Source organism: Manacus candei, unplaced genomic scaffold (assembly GCF_025592945.1).
Source record: "Manacus candei isolate 608988 ecotype Guabito, Panama unplaced genomic scaffold, ASM2559294v1 h1tg000044l, whole genome shotgun sequence".
NCBI lineage: Eukaryota > Metazoa > Chordata > Aves > Passeriformes > Pipridae > Manacus > Manacus candei.
The window spans coordinates 662658-689021 of NW_026138092.1; the positions used below are offsets into that span (position 1 = coordinate 662658).

Genomic DNA, 26364 nt, shown 5'->3' on the forward strand with positions numbered 1-26364 from the left:
ATGCTGTCATTGTACCAGTCACTGTTTAAACATGTGAGCAAAAAGACCTTGGGTAAAAGACCTTGTGCAGTCAGAGTCTGTTCCCTGATCAAGAGATGATAAACACAGTGGTGCTTCTGACATCTTTGCTTTCTGTCATTTGGGCTCATACCTGTATGGGTTTGATTTAGTTGATTTAAGTACATTTTACAGTGTGGTCTTCTCTCTGTGCTGTATTCTGTACGTTTAAAATAGTGACCTCCCCCAGCTCCACTGCTCTGTGCTGCAGGTGTAGAGAGAGCCAGCTCTGCTGTGGGGCTGCTGGGCTGTTTGTGCAGAGACATTTGTATTTCCCTGCTCCTGCAGTTCATCAGCTCTGGCCTCAAGGTGCTGTACGAGTGCTCTGAGGGCCATTAACTGCTTGCACCACGTTGGGATCAGACACGGGTATCTAACCTTATCTGTGAGAGGTCTGGAGAAAATGACATTGGAAAGGAGATCTTCTGTTCAAGTTCGTGCCCTCTTGCCTAGTTTGAATTAACACCCACTTAGAGGGGGTAAGAAGTCAAAAATGTGCCTGGAAGGTTAAACATTAAGTATGCAAAACTAGACTTCCAAACTTCCATAATGCATGAAAATGTGTATGTTAAAAATGTCCGAACAAACCCCAAGTTTAACTATTCATACATTTTAAAAAGTATGTGAATTTTAAAGCCTTTTCTGAGGTTCCCTTTTGCTGGTTGCCTTCAGGGGAGGTGAGACAACTTTCTAACCTTTGCAGCCATCTCAATGGAAGAGACGGGAGGAAGAACACACATACAGAAAGAAATCTCAAATTTCATCTTGTTGTGTGATCTTTGAAGGGCTTCAAGAATAAAAATTTTAAAGAGAACCCCATAGGTGCTACATGATCTGCATGTTGTCAGTCAGGCTTACAGTCATCCCAGGAGACAGAAGTCACAGATTTACTGCCAGCACAGTCACCCCTCTTCTCAGCTGCCTTGCCTTTCTCTTCCCCTCCCCTGCACTCAGCTTTGGAATTGGCAGCTCTTCCAAACAGTTGTTTGTGGTCCTTTCTGGGATCCAGCCTGGATGCTTCTAATGACACAATGACCCCTGCCTTTGCCCCTAGTTAATCTTGTGTAGGGTCTCATGTTTCCTCTGTTTAGGGAGAATTTGTCTGGCTTACTAAAAGTACTCCTTTCTCTTTTCTTTTGTTTAGACAGAGTTTATGTTAAAGTCAGGTCAGATTCCTGATTCAGTCACAGCATGGCTGCATTCCAGTTGCCCTGGTAAAACAGGGGAACCTGTGAGCTGTGGGATGACAACAGGTGGGGAGTGTGGGGTTAGCAGGAACTACATAATCTGGGGAAGGCTGGGTATTGTTAAATCACAGCCTCAATCCCAAAGGTTAATAAAAATATCTCTGATGTACCCACAGTCCTGTGCAGGAATGCAAATTGGTTTTCACTTGTGCTGAAATGCAGATGTACTTCTATGTCTCTATACCATAGGATGGAGAGAGTCTTGGCCTAAGACTTCAGTCAGAGATGTTCAAGGGACCCTCCTGATTACAGTGAACCCCATGATAATCATGGTACTGGCTCAGTATATTTTAAATAGTGTCTAGAAATATTTCCAGAGTGGTGAAACCATTTGTTGTTTAATAATTTTCCAGCTGTCTAGCTGTTCTTGGTGTCACTGTATGAGTTTCTGAAATTCAGAGCACTGGGAGACAGAGGCAGTTGAACCTCAGTCATTCAGGTAAACAAACAAACAAAAAAGCCCAACAACTGAAGTTGGTTTAGGATCTTTGTAAATTTTTTTCTGAATTTATCATACCAGCTATCACTTAGTCATTTGGTCCTGAATAAGACTGAAAAATGATATATGCAGCTTGCTGCCCAGTGGCAGCACTGGCAAGCCCGTGTGACTGCCTTTGAGCTGAATATTTTAGCAAATAGCACAGCCCAGCAGCAATTGCTGAGCCCTGGCTATATCCTCTCTTTGCAGTGAGCAGGGATTTTTCATTTCATACATCATTTACAGCTTGCCACAGTGATTGCAGTCAGCCAGGATATATTTTCAACACAAAGAGAAGAAAGAGAAATATATATCATTTGTTGCAGAAGTTGGGCATATTGGGTTCAAATTTAATTACGCTATAACATCAAAAGCTACACTAATAGAAAAAGAGTCAACTATCCTTAACTCAGAGTAAAATAAGATCAGTTTTCTTATTGTTCCCGAGTTCTGCCTGGGCTTCCCGGGCAGTAATTTGGCTGCTTTGATACATTACATCCATAATAGTCAGGGCACATCCTTAAACGGGTGCAGTGCCTGTATCATCCATCTGAGGATTTTACAGAGGAACAGATGCCTTCAGCCCTCTTGGCAGAATTGCCTTGTTAATGGCACTTATTATTGCTGAAAAGTGCAGCTCCCATTCCTTTAGCTCCTGGAGAGTCTGCAGGTTCCTGCTGGGCAAGACAATCCGTTAGGAAGGGGGGTCTCAGCAGGGATCCACTGGCCTGCACAGGGGCCCTGTGACCTCACAGGAAGCCTTACTCCCATTTTGCTTTTTCTTTTCCCCACCCACTGTCCTACCAACATGTCTGGATCTTGGTCTGCAGTAGCTCAGGTAGATGGGATAGGTTTTGTTGGTCAGCCGAGCTGGTCTAAAAACAGTAAAGAAGCAGCCTTTTCCTGCAAAATGCTGTAAACCTTCAGAGTCCCTGGGAAACTTGGGAGATCCTGAGCATTGCCCCTTGAGAGCTGATCCACAGGTAAGGGATCTGTAGAAACACATGTAAGAAACACAGGCCTCATGTCTCGATACCTTCTTTTCCTTTCTCATTAGGGCTTCAGAAGAATTTCTCATTAGAAACTAGAATGATTCTTTCTATTTTTAAAGGCATCAGAATCACAGAGGACTCTTGGCAAAATATCAATTTTTGAGACATCTGTAAAGCTTCATTTATTGAACTGCAATGGCTGCTGAAGCCTGCATAACAAATAACAATTTGTCTCCAGTTGAAACATGTTAAAAGTTGAATTTGTGAAAAGTAGAATGTTTGAAAGATATACAAAATCTGGAACAGCATTGGTATTACATGCTACTGTAAACCAGGATGCATGATAGTAGTTAACACAGTGTTTGGGGTAGCAAACAGAGCACTGATGCATCACAGCCTTGAGGGTCTGGCTGTGCTGGAGTGCCCAATGACAATTTTGGGATCGAGGAGTTAGCTTCAAATGGGAGAAGTGTCTGATATTTTCTCCTCTCTGAATTCCCTGTGCTTTCCCTGATAACGTGGCCCTTAGCTTTGCAGGGATAGATCAATTCACCATTATGTCCTCATCATTACTGAAATATTTTTGAAGTACCTGCTCTGTAGTACAGAGGCAGGAGAGCGATTATTGCTAGTAAAGCTCATTATTTAAGGAAAAAAATCCCGTGTAAAAAGCTGGTGGTCTCTGGGTGTGGGAGTACTTCACGTTTGTAAGGCACTGTGCAAGGAGAGCTCAGGGGCAGCTGCACAGGGAGCTGCACTTTTCATTAGCAAACAGTCAGTGGAGCCCTGACAGGGCCATCCATGGCATAACAGAACTTTAGTGCCATTCTTCAAATGACAATAAGGAGAAAAATAAACTGGCAAAGTCTTTCCTGGAATCATCTGTGGTTGTCAGACTTTGTCAATGTGCTTTTGACACCTTCTTTTAAAGTTAGAAAAGCAGGGAAAGCTATATGCCTGTAGCCTTGACCCTGTTTCCTTGTTGGAGAACTGAACTGATGAGCTGTGTTTGTTCTTTCAAGTTTCATTTGTCAAAATGTATAAGGTCATCATAGTTGTATGTATTTGACTTTAGGAGATGAACTGCTATAATTAGTAGCAATACACTCATTTTATTACTTTCTTTGATAGAAGATGAGGGTGTTTTTAAAAAAATCTTAATTTCGGAGTGAATTATATTAGTTTTTTGTTGCTGCCTGCTTGTGTTAAACTCTTTTTTTGGGTGTAATTAGCAATCAGTAAATTACTTTATTTCTCTTTTGTTTAATTGAGTTAATGATGTCTGCAAAGAAACATGATACCAGGGGGGGTTTTTTTGCTGCTCTCAGAGGGCTCTCGAGAGTTTCAGATTTTGCCAGACTCAGAGCTACAAGGAGTGCATCGAGAGCTGTCCCGACATCTTTTAAAGACTCTTGCACTCCCTTGCTGCCTGCAGGTGAAGCAGAGCAGTGCAGGAGCCAGCTGGAACAGCAGTGGATAGGCTGGAGCTGCAGAGGGAGCTGCCTGGGGCTGACCCCGCTGTGCCAGGCAAGGCTGAGAGGGCAAGGCTGGTACATTCCCGAGCCATCTGCCTTGCTGGGCCACAGTTCTGAGGCCAGCCTGCCTTCCTGTCCTTTTCCTGCTCTGCCCTCTAGAAAACGTAGCTCTCTTGTTACTTATGACACGAGACTCCTTCATATCAGAGGATAAAGGAATCAGTGATGAAGAGAGAATTAGGGAAATGAGGGGAGTTACAGGACAGAGAGCTTCATTAGAAGGATAAAAAAAATCAGGGAAGAGGAAGATTTAATGAGGCTCTTGTTTATTACTTTTGCTAATTTAGGAAGTCTTGCTGCTGGCTGTGGCACTGGAAGGTTAAATTGTACATATACTTTCAGAATTAATATTGCAGTGAGTCAGAATACAGGACTTTAGTGTTCACTTGCATTTAATGGATAAATCTCAGCCTCAGACTGTAGGCATGTTGAGTTTCAAAGACTGTTTTCAAACTGCTCTTGGCCCTTTCTAAGACAGATTGGTCTGGATTAAGGCTACTCTGCTCTGAGTACCCCCATTTGCATGTTGTTATGAACTGGTTTTTGTCCTTTTTCCCCCTATGGTCTCCTGTGCCCCCCATTTCTGCTTGGACACACTTCAGTTCTGAACCTCGAAACTGTTTGCAGGTCACAAAGGGCTAATACCAGTAACCTCCTAAAAGAACTACCTTGACTACACTTACTGGATCTAAAGTAGATGCTGTTTGACTCTCTTTGGGGTCATTTATTCCAATATATGGAGTTTACTTGATTTTTTATAATAACTTTATGCCAGTGACACCAGAGCAGTCCAGTCCTGTTTGTTATGTCTGAGATGCTGAGTGGCCCAGGGGCACAGTTGCCTTCCTGTGATCTCTTGCCTTTGGTGCATCCCAGAGTGGATTCAGCCTGGGAGGGACACTGTCCTGGCACGAGCAGCTGGCACATGTGTCCTCCTCACTGCAGCCTGGTGCCAAAGTCATTGTTCATTCTGGGCCCCAGCCTCCAGGGGAGCCTGACCTCCCTGCCGTGGTCCAAGTGGAGGTGGAGTCCTTTCCAGGCTGGCTGGGTCATGAGGAGTGGAAGGGTTGATAGGATCCTGTCCAGTGGGGATGGATGGGCTGCTCTGGCTGCATTAACAGAGTCCAGGGGAGGCAATTTTGGCTGTTGGACACTGAGAGCTGGGGGCTCTTCTCCAGTACAGGCTGCCCTTGCTCCTGAGTGCTGTTATTGAGACAGTAGATGGTGTTTTGTGATAACAATATCACTGGGGAAAACCATGCCATGTCAAGAAAGACTTTTTAATATGATCTGTCACAAGAGCAATAAGAAAAGGACAAAAACATGAAAGCATTGTTGTCATTTCAACAAAACTAACTTTTGCAGAGCTACAGCTCTGGAAGAAAAGCTGCCCTTTGAAATTCTTACATCCAGGGAAAGCTCTCTCCCCAGCTTTCCAGCCAAGTAGCTGGGAGTGTGACATCATGCTTCTCAGCAGACATTATTAACTCAATTAAACTAAAGAGATAGAAAGTCAATTACTGCACCCTAATTATACAAAAAAGGGATAAACAAGCAACAAAAAACAATTATATATTTCACTCTGAAATTAAGATGTTTAAACCACTAACAATTTAAATCAAAGAAACAGTAATAAAATCAGTGTAATGTTACTAATTACATCATTTCATCTTCTGAAGTCAAATACATAAATTTTTGTTGACTTGGTGTATTTTGGCATTTGTAAGTGTAGAAATGGAACATGAATGGGCCTGTCTTACCCAACAATGCTAAGAAGTACATCTGCTGAGGGAGAAACTGAGTCTGCAGTGATGGGAAGAACAGGCTGATAAGGAAGCTTCCCACAGGGGGTGGGCAGTGCTCTGGTCACTGGCACTCAGGGGTGGGCAGTGCTCTGATCACTGGCACATCTCAGGGGTTCAGCCTGTTTGTGCCTCCAAAACTCGTGTACAGCGGGTTGATTAAACTCCCAGCTGACATATACAGACTCTGTGTGATAATTACTTGTGTTTTCTACATCAACAAGAGCTACAATAGCAGAATTGAAGCTCGGTAGTGCTAAAAATTTCCTGTGGCAACTTTGATTTCAAATAGAACACCATATTTATTCTTTTAGGCACATAGTAGAGAGATAATACAAATTATAACGTACTGATTATAATGTCCTACTTGAAAGAACCTCTATATAGACCTTAGAAAGAAAATTACTTGTGTTTTTTGTAGAGTAAGAAGCTGAGCTTGCAGTGATGGAAAAAATGCAAGGGTGTGTAATAATCAGTGCCCACAGTGACCCCAGGTTTTCTAACAAAATCATCTGTCAAAAGATCTGACCCATCCAAATACAAGCTGTGGAAATGCAGCCTTCTACACCATTGCCTCATACCAATCAATAACAATTCAATCCTGGCAGAATTCAGGCAGAGCCTATTATAAGCCATCTAAAACTGAATTGCTGTCAAAGAATTAGACATGAAGGGGATTGCCATACTAGTATCTGATGGGAAAAAATAGTTTAGTACAGTGGGACAGTTACAGGTATTGCTTAGTGACAACTGCTTCAAAAGTCCAGAATTATACTGGGAATATTTTAAACATCTAAACATAAATGAGGATTGATAGCCTTGGCTTTGATCCTGGCAGGAACTAAGGCAAGAGAAAATATGGTTGTAGTTATTGTTTCCCATTGGTCAGAAATCTGCCAGACCCATGTCTTGATTCAGAATAGAAGGTAGACTTCACTCCCAAATATTTAATTTGTATAAAGCTCCAGTTACTCCTGGATGAAAAAGAACTGCATTTTCTTTTTGCAGGAACAGAAAAGAGAAAGATGTTGCAGTATCAGAAGAATGATTTTTTTTGTTGTTGTTTTTTTTGTTTTCTTTTTTGCCATTGCAGAACTCAGAATGTTCTCACTCTTGGACGCCTGTATGAAAATGTTTTCCGCCAAATTGTTATTTTATCTTTTTTGTTCTAATCTGAAGGCAAGCGTAGGGATTATCAAATGTTTTGCCACTAATTGGGTATGTCCTGTGACATAATATGGAAGGTTCCCTTTCATAATGGTGTTATTCTGAGTAGACACATTATTATTAGCTGTCTGCCTACACAAAAAGAGTGAAATACTTTTTACTGCCTGCACAGTAAAGAAAAAAAAAATCTCATTTTATATAGTGTTCGAGAAACCCCCTAACAATGAGAGTAATCCTGTGCTACTTAGAAATTTGGTTAGATGGAGGTACCTTGAGAATATTGCTCCTTGAGCTCCCTGGTGCTTTTAGGCCAGGCTTGGCAGGCAGGAGCAGATAGTTATTCAGGTCCCTGCTGCCCGGTAAGTGCCCTGGTACAGATTGTCTGCCTGGATGTGCTGGGAGAGCTCTTACTGCCCAGGGAGATGGAACTGGGCCATTAGGGAAACAAGGAAATGGGAGGTAATGGCTGGTTAATCCCCTCAGGCTGAGGGGGTGAGGTATTTGCTCTTGAACCGTGCCTGTCAGTGAGTGAAGAGGTAATTTCCATGTTCTCTTGGATTGGTGTCCAAGGAAACCATTTGGGATTGATGGGGGTAATCAGATGTTGCTTTAATTTGTGGGCTGCATTTGTAACCATGGGCCCTGCTGCCCGTGTTGTGCTACTCCCAGGGCACTCCTGGCCACGCAGTGGCTGGCTGGTTTCTCCTCCTGCCTGCCTTTGCCTTTCCCTCTGTGCTGAATCCTCCCTGCCAGCTGGGGCTTTCCCAGGAGATTCTCCTCCCTGCTGACTGCACTCAGGGGGACCCAGGGCTGGCAGCCACACTCCACCTCTGCAGCTCTGCCTCCTTGCCTTGCCTGTTCTCCTTCCTTTGCTTCTCTCTTGCCACCAGTGCCTTCTGCTTCTCTCCTAATCTGGCCATCACTGCACCCTGTAAAAAGGGAAAGGCTCAGTCCCAGTTAAGACTCATAGAAAAGGATTGTAATAGTTAAAAATCACTCTATGAAGAATGTCTTCTGAACCAGAAAGCCAGGGATTAAGGTTTTAACTACTCAAAGGGGACAAAATTGCCTTTGTGGTTATAAATAGCTTTCGAAAGGAAATATTAAATGGGTTTTTTGATGGAGAAAAAATATTTGGCTCTGTATGTAACATACTGAAAATCTGTGAATTTCTTGGTTCTTGAGCTTGTGATTTTTGTTTATTGGTGACAGTACCTGGGAGTCTGCAGCTGCCTTTGGCAGAGTGTGGTATGAACCAGGATCAGCCCCAATCAGTTCTCTTCTCTCGAGGTTCCCTTCTTGCTGCTGCTTTGGCATAGAACCCAGTTCCGTATCCTCGCTGTATATACTGCATCCCCACTTGTGGGAGTTTTCATATGATCAAACCTGCAAAGAAAGATATTTAAATACCCTGTTGAGCACACATGGAATGCTGTATCTACATCATTACCCAAGGGCACAGTGAATTAAGAAACTTTCTGGTTTTCCTTCGATTATATCGATGCAGTCTGTAACTATGGATTCCAGAGCAGGAGACAGTGCCCTGAAGATAACAGCTGTGCCATCCATGGCAGTTCACTGTACACTGCTGTGAGCAGCACATCAAACAACTTCATTCCAAACACATGGCTATGTCATGGATGCACAATGGCTTTTACATTTTGCTTTTAATTTACCCTTTTGCTAACTGTATTATCTTCCCAATAGAGCTGTTTATCAGGGTGGCCATTAAGTGGAGTCTACTTTACATTATGTCTTTTGAAAAATATCTAAATTAGGATGATCTAAAACTCCAACAAATTATGGGTACTTCAGTTGCTTATGTTTGTGCTCCATGGGCAGCAATTTACCCAGTGTTTTTCCAATTCAAGTAAATGGGAGACAGCTGAGGGTTAGCAAGGCTCCTCTTACCAAATCATAGATATTTTAAACAGCTGGCAATAAACTGTAATTTATATCTATAAAGTAAAATATTTATCCAGAAGAAGTACCTTTAGAATATACTTGAAAGCTGCATCTGAGCTGACATGAAGGGGAGCTTTGTATCTTATTGCCATGGGCTAGGGCTTCAATTTATAATTAATTTATATGCTGTTCCTCTGAAATGCCATAACTTTTATTATTAATCAATTTAAATTGAAATAAGTAGTAGTTCTAAGAATTAAAACCAGACTTCCTTCAGTAATTGAATTCATCAGACTGGTTTCATAAGCAGTAAATGCAGCTGAACTCCACAGTGAGAGCAAACAGTAAAGTTAAATTCGTGTACATCGTGAGCTTCACGAAGTCTGTGTTTCTCTCATAGTCTTTTCTAAACTGTTATCAGTGATTTTCTGAAGAGGGCTGAGCAAATGAGTTTTCCAGTGCACTGACAGTTATGATAGTTCTTAAAAATCTTGACTTAGCTTTCTCCATACCAGTTTCTGATTGTTGAAAGTTTTAAATGTGTTGCCTTTTAAAATCTCTTTCCTCTCATTCTTTCCAATACCTGGAGATCCCCTCTGGCTTAAAACACCCCCAGTATTACAAGACTTGCAGGCCACTCTTTCTGCTCTTCACTAATCCTATGACATGTCATTAAATCTCCATTGAACTCACGGGGCAGCCTCACTTTATGCCCTAATTTGGTGATCTGGCAGTGGGGTCTGTGAGATCTGCAGAGTGCAGGTTGTGTTCAGTGATCACAGCACCTGAGGGACCATGACAATTCAGTGGTGTTGAATAAGATCAAGACCATTTTGGTCTTTTGAAATCAAGGCTGTGCCTGTAAGGAGGTGAATGGGGTGCACTGAAGAGCTGGGCCATGTGAGCAGCCTGCAGGTAAAAAGAGATTAATGTGCAGTAACTCAGAGCAACCCAAAGCCTCAGCTGTGGTCTCCAGAGGTAATATCATTATTTGGCTTCACATATATAGATAAAAGAGTATTTTCCTAATGTTCCTAGCAGTGTTACAGCTAACTTTGTAATATTGCAGTATTTGTTCTGATGGGATAATATTTGTTCAGGTGGGATGGAATACTGTTGGTGGAGTTTGCCACTTTGAGGAAAGCCTGAAGAAATAAAGCAATAGAAGCAGACTTCAAGTGGAATTTGCATTCTTTCTTGCTTTGCTCTCTGATGAGAAGGTAAGGAGCTGCTGTTCCCTGTTAGTCTCAACACCTGCTCAGTAAAGGTCAGTTGTTGTAATACTGGTGTCACACTCACAGAGCTGAGCTGCTGTGGGAGCTCACAGACAGGGCACTGCATTTCTCAGCTCTGGGAGCTCACAGACAGGGCACTGCATTTCTCAGCTCTGGGAGCTCACAGACAGGGCACTGCATTTCTCAGCTCTGGGAGCTCACAGACAGGGCACTGCATTTCTCAGCTCTGGGAGCTCACAGACAGGGCACTGCATTTCTCAGCTCTCATCTGCCTGTGGCTGCATCAGCAGTGCCCTGTGGCAGTGCTGTGGCAGAGACTAGAAGTGAGTAAATCAGTGCATTTGGTGTGTTGGTCTGGGCTGGCATCAGTGTGATGTTGCAGAGCTCTAGTGCAGCCTCAGCCATCTGCTGAGCAGCAGTAAAGGCCCTGCTGAGGGGCAGTGCTGCCGAGCTAGGCCAGTCTGCAGATCAGCTACATTGCTCTTTTTCACTTGGGACTTACTTGAATAATGATTTTGCCCTATGACTTATTTCTCTATTAAATTTCACTTAAAATTTTAGCTTTCTCTTTTGTCCAGTAATTTGTACTGTAAATGTAGAACATGGTGTTAGGTGCCACAGTATGCACATATGCTGCTTAAGCTGGATTGCAAGTCTCATGACCACTGTTTTTTTCTGCTGCAATCCTTTTAGGCTGGGAAGCCTTCTAATCACTATTTATATACACAATCTCTGCCTATATACACAGTGTTTCCTGAGTCTAGAACTGGCATAGGTACATTTCTAAAATGCTAAAATAGTTACTTTCTTTTATTTCTCTGATTTTAATTTGTAGACACCTAAATACAGTCAACTCTGACTCATATTCAGCAATTACCTAGATGTGAGTTAGCAGGAATGTCAAGTTTAACCCAGATAAATAAGGCAGTCTACTGAAAGTGGTTCAGTGCAATACCTTAATACCTTTCTGATATAGTTAAATATTTTTTTAATGATACAAAAGGCATTATTATTACTATTAATAGTAACGATTGATCAAAACCATAAATTATAATTTTTACATATCCTTGTTTATCTGAACTTTCCACTGGGAGATGTGACCCAACTTAAGGAGATATTTGGCTGTCTTTGGTTATCTTTCTGTATCTCTGGTCTCTTTTTTTGTGGTCTGTTTTCTCCCAAATATTGAAAAGTCCTTTTTTTTTTTTTTTTTTTTTTAATTCTGTTGTGTTTGTTTGGATGTTTGTTTGTTTTGTTTTAATAGAAACAGAGATTTTGGGGTTTGGCAAGCCCTAGTTAACATTTAAGTCTCCCTGGCACGTATTTGACAGTGCAGTCTAGAAACACTTCATTGAAACTGCGCAAGTTCTACACTGTAGTACTAAATGAGGAACAAAGATATGGGGACAGAAATGCTGGTTTTATGAAAGGGTGCTGCATGACTCAGTGATGTGTTGGAGCTCCTGTGTTCACCTGGCTGTGCCTCTCAGAGTCCCTTTGCTGGGCATTAGCTGCAGCAGGGCTGCACTGTTGGATCTTTACCCTCCCTCCTCTGGGCTCCTGCTTTTCCAGACCTGGTGTCTCACCCTGTGAACATGACCCAGTCTCACAGTTCCTTCCTCCTTTCTCCATCTCTTGTTTAGCATTGCTCTTGAGGAAGGTGCACATTGCCAGAATGAAATCAAACTCAGCCCTGTGGGCTGTTCTGACTGAGAATTCCATCCTGGTTCAGCTCTCTTCCTGGAGGGACTGGAACAGCAATGACAACTGTAGTCCAAGTTTTACTAATGTGATTTCTTTGCAGATAAATTTACTTATTTACTTGCAAAATTCTCTTCCTTTAGCTGTAAATACATATGTAAACATATCATCTCATGGTCTCCACAGATTTGCCCTGGGATCTGGTTCTGGCAGGGTGTAAGCTGCAGGCAGCAGGTGAACATCCCCAAACAGACTGATCAGTAAAGGGTGCACAGCAGAATTCTTATAAAACTGATGTCTATTCCCAGTGCATTCCTGTGCCTGGATCCCTGTCACCATGGTAGAACATCATCTCTTGGTTTTAAACTTTCTCTGATACTTTAACTGTGAGATTTTTGGCTTTATTCTGTGCATACAGAACTCAAGTGTAATATGCCTTGTAATCAATAATGAAGTTGAATTCACTATAAAATATTTACTTTAAGATGCAGAGATGTGCCAGCTTTTTCACAGGAAGCTATGAATAAGCTAATGAAAGAGGGAGTACACTGTAGCTGCTGTTTATGTGGTAACAACTGCAGACTTGAAAAGCAAATGTTAAGCAAAACATCTTCTGCCTTAGTTATGCAAGAAAACAGTACTTTAAAATGCACCTTTAAAGTTTAATTTAGCAATATACCAATTTTGCAAGTTTCCGATCTTTGTTTTATTTATAAATCTCAAAAAAATCAGCAACCAAGGCATTGTGAATTGTAGATAATGAAGAAAAGGCCAAATGTGATATAATCAATCCATGTCTGTATTACAAGCACATAAAAGTAGAGCTATGCAAAATGTCCTCAAGCTGTTCCCATAGGTGGCTTCTGTAAAAACAGAAGTCTCCTCATTGTATATGTCTTAATTTTTCTCTTCTTGTTGAATCAGTTTTTGCATGTTTTCCTTTGCACTTCTATACATAACTGTTGCTGCCTCTTTGGGTGATTGAAGCCCATGAAAAGATGGAGTTGGAAGACTCCATCTACACTGTAATGCCAAGGAAAAGGGAAAAATGAATAAAATTTTAAAGTGAAGAACAAGAAAGAGAAGGGATGTCTGAAAGTTCCCTAAATGGACTAAAGAATGCTAAAGTATGCTGAGGCTTAAGGACACTTTCCCATCAGCCAGGAAGAAAATGAGTGAAGTTTATTCAGTACCTTTTCATTTTTCCTGGGCTGGCACTTTTAGAATTTCAATCTAAATTATCTCCATTAGGCACGGTTAAAAAGCTAGACATAGGCTAATTCCACAAGAAATTTGGGAGTGAGTTCCTTTCACAGAACAGTGCTAACACAGGCACTGGAACTGCAGTCTGTCAGCTACCTCTCAGCTGTTTGACACTTTTGTCTCCAAACTGCAGTATCTTGTTATGTTCTGAACTTGTTCCAGAAAAGAGAAGTGAAATCATAGAGGGTTTTTTTCTTTCTTTTTCTGTTTTTCCCTTTAGGTATAAATTTTTCTCATTTCACAGTCTGTAAATGCTGTTCCCCAAGCATACCCAAGAGGCAATATTCCTAGAACAATGGGTTTAATCCAGCTACTGGAATATCTGCTGCACAGTGCTGCTGATCCAGCCAGGAGGTGCTGGGCTGCAGAGGGCTGCTCTCTTTTCCTGGGGCTGCTCACTGGGAACACCAGACAGCCCTGATGGCTGAGCAGAGAGGTTTGGTATTTAAAAAAAATGATTTGCTCATTCTTTTTGAAGGATTTCTTCCACTCCATTGATTTTCAAAATAATAATTAAAAACTCCCACTGGTCAAAGCATTTTGTAAAGTTTTTTCAAAATATAGTATTTTGTTTCTGATTTTCTTATTTCAACAACGTGATGTTAAATTTCTGAATTCTGCCATGGCAACTTTTACAGTCCTTTGACAGAAAAAACAGCACTAATTAAATGCGTTTCCTATTAAGGATGTTTGGCTGGTATTATGAAACATATTACCCTTTCATTTTTATTATCTGATTATCTGTCCTGGATAATACCAAAGTATGAGAGTGGAGAATTTAAAGAAAAGTTGGGCTGTTTCTAAACAGTTCCCTTCAACTGTGAGTTTCTAGAGAAAGCTAGCTTAGATCACATCAGCTTTTCTGTGTCCACTGTCAATCGGGGTGTGAAAAGAAACATCTGCTGAAAAAAAATATGACTTTAGGAAGGAAGGGGTTAATTGGGCAGTTTAATTTAAATGTGTAACACTTGTTTTATTTAAATCCCCTAGATATCATTGGAAAGAATGTCTTGGTTATTAGTTGCCTCTTTTCTGATTTCAGGATTTATTTCCAGGACTTTCTGAGAGCCTTTGGTTTATTGAAGCTCCTGTGTTTAGGCAAATAAGGGCTGCCTTTTTCTTTGAGATTTCGTCTCTGAAAATGATTGAGTAGATGTTACACACTTAATTTCTGAAGTCATAACAATCTTTTTCTTACTAGTTGGAAGCAAATGAAACATCAATCATAATATTTATGGTATATGGGTGCAAAAAACTTCCCCACGTTTGGGTGCTTATAAATAAAAACTTTTAATTTTCTCACCTGAAATGGTGTCCAATCTTGGTTTGAAGTAATATCAACTCAAATTTTATTGCTATAATTGTGGTTTTGGTTGTTCTGAGTAGTTTCCCAGGGCTGCCTTCATAACCATTGCCATCCTTTCCAGCCACTCTCAGCAGATTGCCATGTGTCCCTGCAAATGCTTTCCATACAAGCTGCAAACAAGTGGTAGCCCAATATGGCACCCCAGAAAAAGACACCCAGACCATGGAACATATATCAAACTGCTGTTCATGAAAAGCTGCTCTCATATGAACTGCAAGAATTCATTCTGTGTCAAAACAAACAGCAGAACAATTCAGCTGGGTGACAGATTTGGACATCGGTTTTTAGTGTTGCTTCTCGAATTGTCATAACAAAGAAATGAAGACATTTCTGCATCGTTCTACCTGCAGTTGTTTTCCGCCAGCCCTTTGCTGTCCGTGTCATTCCTGCCCTTTCCCTGTGGCCAGGGACGGGTGACGGGAGTGCGGGATGGGAGTGATGAGTGAGGGGGTTCAGGGCTGTGACTGGGGACAGGTGACAGGAGGGCGGGATGGGAGCAATGAGTGAGGGGGTTCAGGGCTGTGACTGGGGACAGGTGACAGGAGGGCGGGATGGGAGCAATGAGTGAGGGGGTTCAGGGCTGTGACTGGGGACGGGTGATGGGAGTGCGGGATGGGAGCGATGAGTGAGGGGGTTCAGGGCTGTGACTGGGGACAGGTGACAGGAGGGCGGGATGGGAGCAATGAGTGAGGGGGTTCAGGGCTGTGACTGGGGACAGGTGACAGGAGTGCGGGATGGGAGTGATGAGTGAGGGGGTTCAGGGCTGTGCCCCGGCTCTCTCCTGCCTGCGGGGGGACAGGACAATGGCAGCAGGGTGTGTTCGGTCCCTCAGGGCTCATCTCTACGGTAAGTCCACCCTGACTGAGCTGAGGTGGATGTTTTAAGCTGTTGGATTCTTGCAGTCCTTTCCCAGGGGGTGATGAGGTGGAGACAAACCCTGTGCCTGTTCCCTGCGTGTGCCGGGCCTGGGCCGGGTGTGAGCGGCCCTGTGGGAGTGAGGGCTTTGTTCTTGGCCTTGGAGGCTTCTTTCTCGCGCTCACTGAAGGGAGAATTGTGCATTTCTGTGTAGGCATGCTTTTAAAATCTTTGTTGTCTTGCTGTAAAGAGATGTCAGAGGTACCCTGATGTTAATGAGCAGTTCCTACACCCACGTTCAGCTTTACCAGCGGCCGCCGGGCCCGCAGGCCTCGCGTGTCTCGAGCTGCACAAGTTCTGTAACAATCATTATTCTGTGTCAGGACAAAATTACCTTGTAGGAGCATTGCATAATGTCTGGTATATTAATCATTAGAGATATTTTTGCAGCACTCAATTATATTACGAAGGCTGGGTTATGTTCTGATCTTTCTAATGGTCATATGTAAAGTACTGAAGCCTCCATTATTTTATAATAAGTAATGCATATCCGACAGAATAATGCATTATGCACATCCTCTCCTATATGACTCTAAAGGTCAGCTAGTAGCTTGAATATTTGTGTCCTCCTGAACATTTCACTTTAAGGGTTCATTAGGAGGAACGTCTTTCTCTTTTCAGTGTGTTCTACCAGCAGGCTATCACCTGCAGTACCAAGTTTGACTATTTTATTTTATACAAAGGAAAATTGTATGAGCATGCCCACTGCACACGTTCACTTACAGTTATCAATTTAAAAGCATTTCAAGATCAAACTAAGCCAGCTTTTACTGGAACATATGACAAAGGAAGCAGCCCAAATGCTGCAATTTACTTTGGATAGATGTTTCAAATTCAAATGTAATTACAGACACCAACAGATACAGATTTTGGCATTGCCAACAGGTGCTTAGTTCTTAGTCTGGTTGCTGTTTCTTCCAAAAAATGTACAGGTAGACCTTTATTTTTAAAGTGTGGAACCCTGCAGTATGCTTTAGTGATTGCCAAAAGCTCTATTTCATATCAAACACATCAAACTCCTCTGTTTAGTGGTGGAAATATTCTTTCCAAAGGTATTTATTTAAAGTTTAAATATTTTATCCTGTTTGAATTCCAAGGAATTCATTTTCACCAACAGTTTAATTTCTGTGGTTTAATTACTATCCTATTCAGAAAAACCCATGCAGAAGTGAGGGAAGGAGGCATGTTCTGCCTGTGCAAGTGATGACACGTGCATTGCATTTGTGAGCCACAGATTACTTGCCCTAAACAGCTGATGGGAACCATGTGCCTGAGGTCCAATTATGTTTAAAGAATCAACTTAACTTTGAACATACAGGTGCTGCCCATATACTCAGAAAGGTGACTGTGCTGGTACAATTCTGGTCTAGAAGGGTGTTACTGGAAAGTTGAAGGGGGAAATTAAAGCCTGTGCCTTTACAGGCTAGCCTGGTAAGATGAATAGCAGTGTAGGATAGGACCCACTCTAGTTTTCTCTTGGTAGGAGGTGAGTCTCTCTGACCTTTGCCTTCTCCAATGCTCACTGTTTGGAGCTGAGGTGGCTGTTTCAAATGCTATTTGCTTTCTCAGTTGGTGTTGGGAAGCTCCTGTTTGATAGAGCTGAATTATTGTGATGGGTTAGTCTGGCAGAAAACTGGCTGGAGGATTTTGTGATAGCTTTGGGGCCAGACCCTAATCAACAGGCCATATGTTTAGATCCTTCTCCATAACAGATGACTGTGTGCACACGCTCCCAGGTGCAATGTCATTGGGATTGTATTTGCAAACATAAACTGGTGACATTCAATTATGTTCATAGGCAATGTTGTAAAAGCCACAGAGGAAGTAATTTACAACACTAGCACAGTATGCAATTCTTTGCTTATAATCAATTTTTCATTATATAGGAATATGGTATACTATGTTCATATTTGTTTTCCTAATTTATTGAAAGAGCTGATAATGTGTAAAGTTTGTCCCTTTCACCGACATTTGAGAAAATAGTGGGCCAAAAGAAATTGCTAGGAAAGCAGTATCAGTATGTTTTTATTAAGTTTTAATTAGAAACAAAAGCCCGAACCAGCAGTGTTTTGGCCAGTTCCTGAAATGCATCTTACTCCTTTTTGTGCTGGAGCACGTGTGGTGCTGCCCCAGTGGAGTGGAGCCTGCAGGCAGCACAGCCCAGGGCAGGTGTGCCCTGTTCTCCCTGGCAGTGCCTGGGTAAAGCACTGAGAGAGCAGATTCTGAATTAAAGCATTCACTGCGAGTTCCTTCATACCTCTTCTTGAGACACCAGGGTTGATTTTTACTAGGAATATAAAAGAACTAAATTTGTATCTCATGGGGATAATTTTTTTTTCAGTAAGAACTCGTTTGTCTTGAAAATGTCCATGTATATCATACCTGATGTATGTTTTATTTATTGACAGTGAAATTACTGCCAGAGACTTGATAACACCACAGTCCACGTGCTTAGAAGGTTAAAGGCACTTTGCTGGCTGGAATTTGCTGTTTGTTTCTAACTGATTTACTGTCGCTCCCAAGACAAAAAGATAGGTACTAGTGCCAATTTTTGGTGATTATAATCCTATTGAAACTAGCAAATAATTTTTTGTGGGCTTAGCAAACAATCACCAGGTGAGATTATTTCTATAAGTATTCAGGTTAGGACCAATTTCTAGAGACTGATGGCTCCATGGGCTCTCCAGTCTTATTTTGGCTTGCCCTGGTACTAAAGTGTATTCTTTCCTTTAAAATTGCAGGGAAATCTTAGGTACTGACCTTCTGTCATGGGGCATATCTGATGATGGAATTAATAAATTTGTCAAGAATATTTTCAGCAATGTATTCAGCCATTGTCAGCTCTTAGAAATAAATAAATGGATCATATTAATAATAAAATTATTAGCTTAGTAGGTGGTAAATTTGTTCTGCTACTCTGACTTTAACATGTTGGTCTTTTAACTTGGGTGACTCCTGAGGCCCCTTAGAGATAATGCTGTCAAGCATTATGTGTCTGTAAAGAATGAGGTGCTGGGGGAGTCAGTTTGTCAGCACTGAGGCTGCATTAGGGACCATGCTCTGAGAATGGCTTCAGCTGGAAATTTGGAAGTGCTGTCATGGGAGACATGAGATGTTCTAAGGGAGCAGCACTGCATGTTGCATTCCAGCCCGAGGGGAACAAATGGCCAGCATGAGCTTGAAAGTGGGCTGGAAAAGCTGAGCTGCTCATTCAGACAGGATCTCCATCTAGTCAGACATACTCTTATCACTTCTCTACATGGTGACTGTTAAACCCAACTAAATCTAATTCAAATGAAGAAAAATTAATCAAGTAACTACAACTAATAAGACTTTTCATATTCTGTTGACAAAATTGCATTAAATGTTCTCTCTCTTCTCTGCACTCCTACATTTTTGGAAGAGTTGTATATTAGAACTGGTGCATTTCTACTAGGTATTATACTAATCATATTACATAAATTATCTAGTTTCTTTACTCTAAATTTTATTTTTTTCCTGTCTGACAAAACAGCCCTTACCTTACTGTTCAGTAGCACCAGAATATATTGTTATCTTTTGTCTTTTTTTGTGATAGAGTGGCAGAATTGAGAATTCAAAAAATAGGTAAGAGTGCTCAGGCCCACATAAATACATTATGAAAATTGGGAAAGTGTAGTATAAGGTAATGTTATAATGTAAAAAAAAGAGTATAATATATTAATATAAAATAATAGGAAATTATATTTGGCCCTCTATTTATGACTCTGCATGTTGCTAGTTAGTTCCATTGTGGCTTTTGTTCTCTACATTTTCTTTTATCTCTCAGATTATTTCAGAGCAAATTTTCTTTTGCAATGAAGAGCCTCTGATTTATACAGCAATTCATAGGTCCAACAGCAAAACATCTTGAGAGGATAATGATTTCTTTATATTCATATTGGAAAGCTCTGTTGAACTTTCTGTTTGCATTGGAATAATCTTTCATATCAAATTATAAGTACAGTTTAGGAAAAGAAGTTATTCTGCATTTTGGGAAATCACATACTTCTTGTGGGATTTAAGACTCCAATTGAAAGCAAAGGATATAAGTGAATTTTGGCCCTTAAAAGACCAAGCTTAATGTACCAGCATGGAATGTGTTGTGGTGTGTTGATCCTGTGTTCGTACTGATGGTTGAAATTGCTTCCAGTTGGGGCTCAAACGTGTGATGCCAAACCAGGCAGTAGTGATTGAAGCAAGTATTGAGTGTGAATTACACAACAGATATCAAAGCTTTATTTGCATTGTGTTTATTTGTAACCACAAACACAGGACTTCGCAACAACAAAAAATGGTTAAAAACAAAGCAGCAGACATGTTTTCTGGGATTCACACACATCTGTATTAACTGTACCCTCTTGTATTTATAAGTTAAAATAAATTCTCTGTCAGTTTTAAAACAATGGTGATAAAGCTCAGAGCTACCAGAATAAGGCATCATGTCTTGATAAAACATTTTTCTACCCTGCAGCTTCCCAGTGAACAGATGACAACTATATTTAGTAGAGCTGCGTCTTTATTTCCCAGTTTTAGTCAAGAAATTGGACAAGGACAGGGAAACACAGGTTGAAAGCTTAGAGTAATTCAGTCCTTACCTTTGCCTCTGAAATCTTGCTAGTCTTTGATTGCCATCTCATAGTATTTGAACTCCTCACTTAGGAAATTAGATGTAGTAGAGCAAATTGAAGGCAGGTGCAGCTACTTATCATGTACAGACACAGGCACCTCTTTGCTGAAAACATGCAAATCAAATTTGGAGTAATAGTACTGGCTCTGCAAACCATGGGATCAGTTAGATGTTTGACAAGGAAGAATGTATGCTCGTGACATGACTTGACCCGTGTTCCAAGGGCAGCATCGAGACCATAATTCTACTCGGTGGAGCCATAGATCAATGAGAAGATGGGCTCATAAAGAAATTGTGTCAGGCAAGGTCATCTTCCTCTTGTCTAACTCCCTGGCCAGAGAAAATGCGACTCATAAAATGTTCACTGCACATGCTCTTTAAATGTCTCTGTGAGCAAAGGAGACTGATGACTGAAAAATTAATCACAGCAGTTTACTCAATGAATAAATGCTTAGTAAATCTTGCTGCTTATAGGCTAACCATGAACAAATAGCAAAGTATTTAAAGTTAGTCTTTATTTGATATTTTCTGAATAATTTTAATAATAGCAAATCCATTGCTGTCCCAATGCTTCCCATTCTGTGCTCATGCAGGACTGAAGATTACTTGTGAGTGAAACGTCTCATTGATTCCCCTTCAGAGCCAGTGTAACGTCTGCACTCGGGTGGGATCAGTGTTGGAGTGTTGGGATGGCTCTGGGGTGTGCAGGACCCAGAGTGCTGCTGCAGGGGCTGAGCCCAGCTGAGGAGTGCTGGAGCAGCAGCAGGACGTGGCACTGGGCTGTGCCAGGGTGCCCCCTGCTCTGCCCCGCTGCAGTGGGGCTGTGGACTCTGGGTGAGGGGCTCTGCTGGGGCAGAGCTGAGCAGGAAGGCTCTTTAGTTCAGGTGGGGTTTGGAAGGCTCTTTAGTTCAGGTGGGGTTTGGAAGGCTCTTTAGTTCAGGTGGGGGTTTGGAAGGCTCTTTAGTTCAGGTGGGGTTTGGAAGGCTCTTTAGTTCAGGTGGGGTTTGGAAGGCTCTTTAGTTCAGGTGGGGTTTGGCCCTGGAGGCTCCCTCCCAGGAAACATGTGCAGGCCTCGCCTTTGGAAGGCCACACAGAAGAGTTTAAACTTGTTTGTGTTTTGCTGCACCCCTGAGAACGTGTGTCTCTGTCCCACTGGATTTTTATTTATGGCAGCTCCGACCAGAGGGTTTGGAAATGCGGTTTTGTTTTCCCTTCTAAAATACAGTGCAGTCTCGTTGGAGAGTTATGTATGCGGGTTTAAAATCAATTTTAATTCCACATATTTTGATTTTTCAACATCTAGAGTTGTCTCCCTGATGCAATATAGTTGGTGGGCTTCTGTTCCAGCCTGCAAGAGCAGTGGCCAGGCAGGGCAGAGAGCAGCACCGTGCCTGGGCATTGAGGAAGGCCAGCTTCTTCTTTCCTCTCTGTTCTTTAGGCTTCACTTCAGAAGTACTTAGTCTGGTGTGACTGAAAATAAGTAAATCTAATTGAATAAAAACATAATAATGCCATCAAATATTTTCTTTGCTAACATAATCATTTTCTTTGCTCCACATGCATCATAAAATCAAACCCCTCCTTCAGGTGTTCTCATAAAATTAGAAGGGCTACTTCAGCACCCATCTTTACATTTTTGTTATACAGCAGGTTTCAGGGTCTCCAGTAGGTAAATAATACATGATAAAATCTACTGAAGTTATGGAACCCTTGACTAGTACTTTTCTTTAAATATTAAACATTATTTTTGAAGTTGTTTGAACTATGTACAGTTTCACACAACAATTTTCCTGTTAGAAGGGAAATATGCCATCCTCAGCCAGTTTTTTGTTTGATGTCCACGAATACTAATACTGTGTAGAAGCTCTTATTAACTGTAGTAGTTCAGAATAAACTGTATGCAAGTTCTGTAATTATTAAATTCTGAGTGAAGGAAAAAATTTTGAGCTGGAGTTGCAAACTTTCTGCTTGTTACTTGCTAATGCAACTCTCAAAATCATCTGTGGGGTTCTTTTTTTCATTTCAAGGAGGCTTAGGCACCCCCAAAATTAAGTGTTTTAAAAATAAACAGACAAATATGCAGTTTTTTATTACATTTTGAAAAAAATTCCCAACTACAAAGCTTCATTTGATATTGCTGAAGGGACATTGAGGCTTTCTCTGTTTCCCTACCTGGCAGTCTGTCTCGGCCTCTGATATTTGAGGGTAAGTTCTTCTGGAAAACAGAGTTAGGAAAAAAAATAAGTGCTATAAAGAAAGTTTCCATAAGATATGTGGCTTAATAAAAGCTTCATTTCAGCAGAGTAGTACAGCAAACACATGCTGGGCCTCCAACCATCCCCTGTCTCTGAATGCTTCAGTGACACAGTCGTTTAACTCAGGGGTTTTATGTGCATCCAGCAGAGGCTGTCTATTATATTGATTTCAGAAATTTCCTATTACAATATTAAATTTCTGTGTCAGATCTAAATGGTTGGCTCTTCAGCCATTTGTCAGACAAAATTCTTATTCTTTGGAAACTGGAAAAACTCCAGAGCATAGTTTATTCATAGTTTGGAGCTGGATTTGTTATTAGTTATATTTATAATGAACTTACATTATTTATACACTGAGATTTATGGAAAACAGATTAATGAATGAATGGGGTGGGGGAGGGTTGCCGTCCCAAATGTAGCCTAAAGCCTTGGCTGGATGCAGCACATAGTGAAAACCAAGTTATTTTGTCAGATTTTCATAAAATTAGGCTGAGTGCCAGCTATGGGGAATATGGAATACTTTGTTTCAGAAAAAGGAAAGAGGGATTGATTTAACTGATGGGAAGAAAGATAGCTATTTAATGAGACTGCAGATCCACCATAATGGGATATTTGTATGCATACTGATAGATTTAACAACTATTAATGTGTTCTCTGTGGCATGAGCGTTGCAGTTATGGTTCAGAATGCATTTATTTTTCTGTGCTGGTTGCTGACCTCCCATCTTACACAAGATTCATTCCATATGCCAGTTGGGTGGTGCTCAGATGCAGCACTGCTTGGGCACTGTAAATACATGCAGAGTGTAGGAGAAGCAAGTCAGTGGAGTCAGTGTTGGGGGATCCAGTCCTGATGAAATTTGGGCTGCTGTGCTGAAATCCCAAAGGGAAATGCTGTGTAAGTCCCAGACTGTGCCAGTGTGTGTGTGAAGTTTTCATCACTGCTCCTGGGATACACACAGGCAAAAGAAGAATCATCCCACAAGGGCTATAGCCCATTATAAACAGGCCTGCACTCCCTCCCTCCCGTAGTTTGGCAGGTAAAGCTGACCCAGAAATGCTTTAAAATCAGGCTGTTGCAAGTGTCCTTGTTGCTGAGTGGAGTGTGTGCAGTAGGGGTTGTACATACACCCACTAGTAACAGAACTAAAACCTGGAAAAGAACATGGTTTGGGATTTTTATCATAGAAAATAACGACTTGATTAATGCGTTCTTGCCTTTGAAGCCAACCACAGAGGATAGCAATTAGGTGATGCAAAGGAAAAAGCAAACTCTTGGGCAGGAGACAGCTGGGATGGAGTAGGAGTGTGCAACAGTTACCCTGGGCTCAGCCCAGTACCTTGGCAGAGTGACATGCACACCACCCAGCTTTAGATAGCTCTGTGAAATTAATCCAAGAACAGAAATGAGATTTTGATTTCCAACACAATAATTAATGATAACAAGGTTAAGGGAGCACAGATACACCTAATACATTTTTTGTTTTGTTTTAATAAATGATAATTCCAGTTCCCAAGCTGTTGGAACAACTTTGAGAAACACAAAGTCAGTAAAACCAGCTGGTGAGGAGGCCTCTGTCATTGGAATTATGAACAGGACATGAAATATGTGTGACTATTATCATTTGCCTCTGATGTGTATGTTGCTGTACTTTTTCTCTATTTAGACTAAGTTTTTATAAATTATTTTTTCAACAGACACAGTATGAACAAAAAGGTTGGTATCATCCCAGTTCCTTCACTGGCTCTTCCCTGACCAATCACAGGGAATCAGTGAGTTAGATGGGAACAATGGGAAGTCAAACCTTTTTGACTAGAAGGAACGGACACAGGTAAAAAGCCCTAATATGAATCTCTACCTTAAGTCAAATTTATTGAAAAAACACTGACAAACTTTATAAGAGAGCATTTGATATCAAATAAAAGTATGATTAATTTGCATTATTTTAAGAATAAATTAACTGAAGTATTTGTGCAACTTTATTATAGACATTTGAAATTAATCTTTTGGTAAAGCACTTTTAATTCTCCTCTGTTCTCATTATTTTGGCTGCTATCCCCCTCTGTGCCTCCTTGGCCTAGAAATGGCTAGCAGAGTCTATTCTTTTGCTGCTGCTGTTCTGGTGAGTGGTACATTTGCTGCCTCACTCGTACAGTCTCTTCACAGCTCTTTTCATAACCAGTTCAATTATAGCGTGCCCAGATTTTTTTTTCCTTGAGTGGATTTCTAATTTTGGAACTTTCAGTCCCCAGCCAGTAGAGTAATGAAGACTCCTTGGTCTTGTAAGTGATATTCCAAGTAAAAGAGTTAGCTAGTTATTTTATGTATTCACTGTGGGCAGAAGCTCATCCCACGCCAAAGGCCTGTGAAAGGCCCGTCATTCCCAAAGCCCCCAGGGCCTCATTCGTCACTTCATTTTATGTCAGTGCAAATCACACTGGAGGAATACTGTGCATCAGTGAATTTAATTCAAATACTAGGTCTTTCCTGAGAGGACTTTATATGGGTCAAGCACAAGGAAAAATGGGGAAACAAATTGTACCCTGTGAACCTCGGTCCAGAGTGGTGTTTCTGCACTGCTGGCCTGGACTGACAGGGACTGCTACACTGGGCCACCTGCACAGAAATTTGGGTCACTGCATGTTTAATGGAGAATCTCCGACCTATTTCTAGCCTTTAACGCTGAGAAATGTTGGTCCTTGAAGGCCTGAGGGTGAGAAACATCCTCTGTGGTGCATGAAGGTGGAGAAACCCCTTTCATGCTCTTTTATTAGCCCTCCATTTAATTCATCATTAATCAAGATGAACAGTAAACTTAAAGTATATCCTATGTGTAGCCTTTATTGACACCAGCATGCAAACCAGCTCTTGGAGTGAGGGGTGACTATTTTAGGTGCACCCACAGAACACTTTAGCTACTGATGGTAATATTTTTAAATTATTTTGCACAGACTGCAGTAGACAAGAATTTGGTCATATGAAAAGTTGCAGTATTGCTATAGCAACACTGTTTACTGAATGTTCTGATTAAGGGAAATGAATGGCAGAAAAATGTAACGGAGCTATGGATCAGCAGTTTAAATAAATCTGAATAAAATAATAAGCGGCAACAGCAAACTGACACAGATAATGAATGTTTTTAGTACCTCTAAAGTAATTCAGAGTAGTACCTCTAAAGTAATTTGGCTTTGCAAAGATCAAAATCCCTTCATTGAAGGTTGTGCCATGTGAGCAGGAATGTATGATCAAAATTTGTTGATGTCAGGGCTTTAAAAGAAGTCTCTTGCAGTTCTGAGTGGACTTTGCAATGTTTTATAAGCTGAATGGAAAGATGTTACCTTTCTCTTCCCTAAATATTTTTATAGTTGTTGCAGAATATCTTGATAATTTGCTTTGAATCCTGTGCTGCAGTGGAGGGTGAGCTGTCCAACCCAGCTGAAGTTTGTGGCAGTGTTTGTGTCAGGCTGGACTGAGCGATGTGCAGGACACAGCTCCCGTGGTAACCCAGAGCCTGTCTGCACAGTGCTTTCACTGCAGCCTGGGGCTCAAGGCAGGGCAGTTCTCAGGCAGGTACCAGCTAATGCTCCAAAGGGGATATATAGGAAGAAATAATAAACTCCATTTAAAAAAAACAACTGAAATAGAAAATCTAGAAATAGGAAAAGCCTATAATCAAACAAGTATATGAGGGGATTTAAATCTTCCAACATAATGGGCAGAGGAGATTCCTGACAATTCTATTTAATGAGTTGGTTCTGAGGTAAGGACTGTCACAGGAGCCATTGGGAACATGTGGAA

General features: G+C 41.3%; 2 long non-coding RNA genes across 2 annotated transcripts in view; both read left to right on the forward strand.

Moving 5' to 3' along the window:
- The window catches only part of LOC127474796 (uncharacterized), a 424738-nt gene that overhangs the window by 86847 nt on the left and 311527 nt on the right, over positions 1 to 26364 (forward strand). The window lies entirely within an intron of this gene.
- LOC127474803 (uncharacterized) overlaps positions 1 to 26364 on the forward strand; it is an 86096-nt gene that overhangs the window by 28424 nt on the left and 31308 nt on the right. Inside the window, exon 2 of the long non-coding RNA XR_007905987.1 lies at positions 10284 to 10403. This is a non-coding gene — a long non-coding RNA (uncharacterized LOC127474803). The remainder of the gene's footprint in view (positions 1 to 10283; positions 10404 to 26364) is intronic.